This window comes from Octopus bimaculoides, chromosome 23, assembly GCF_001194135.2.
Source record: "Octopus bimaculoides isolate UCB-OBI-ISO-001 chromosome 23, ASM119413v2, whole genome shotgun sequence".
Lineage (NCBI taxonomy): Eukaryota > Metazoa > Mollusca > Cephalopoda > Octopoda > Octopodidae > Octopus > Octopus bimaculoides.
In genome coordinates, this window is record NC_069003.1 from 10,696,815 (window position 1) to 10,697,266 (window position 452).

The 452-nt window shown below is 28.8% G+C and overlaps 1 protein-coding gene across 1 annotated transcript in view; it reads right to left on the minus strand.

Moving 5' to 3' along the window:
* LOC106879157 (uncharacterized) overlaps positions 1-452 on the minus strand; it is a 42,512-nt gene that overhangs the window by 38,846 nt on the left and 3,214 nt on the right. The gene's annotated exons all lie outside the window — the stretch shown is intronic.

Below are 452 nucleotides of genomic sequence, written 5' to 3' on the forward strand. Positions count from 1 at the left end.
ACTTTCAAAGCTAACCTCCTAAAAACTTTTAACTTAACAGCAAACCAATGGTTTCATAATTAACACAGAAAAACTATGCAGTAAGCTGCAACTTTTATTCATCAGTGCACATACGAAGTCCCTCTAAGCGTGAGGCATTATTGTATAGTAATGCCCTTATATAAATTAAATTATATATATATATATATATGTATATATATATTGTAAATATAAACAATTAAACTTTTGAACTCAGAATTACTGGTGCTTAGTTCCTTGAGGGGTAGGGGAATGAAAGATAGAGTTGACCTCTGCAGCATTTGAATTCAGAAAGTAAAGAGCCAGAACAAATACCACAAAGCATTTTATCTGCTACACTTATGATGCTGCCAGTACTGCTGCTGCTGCTAATAATAATAATAATAATAATAATAATAATAATAATAATATTAATAATAATAATAATAATAACA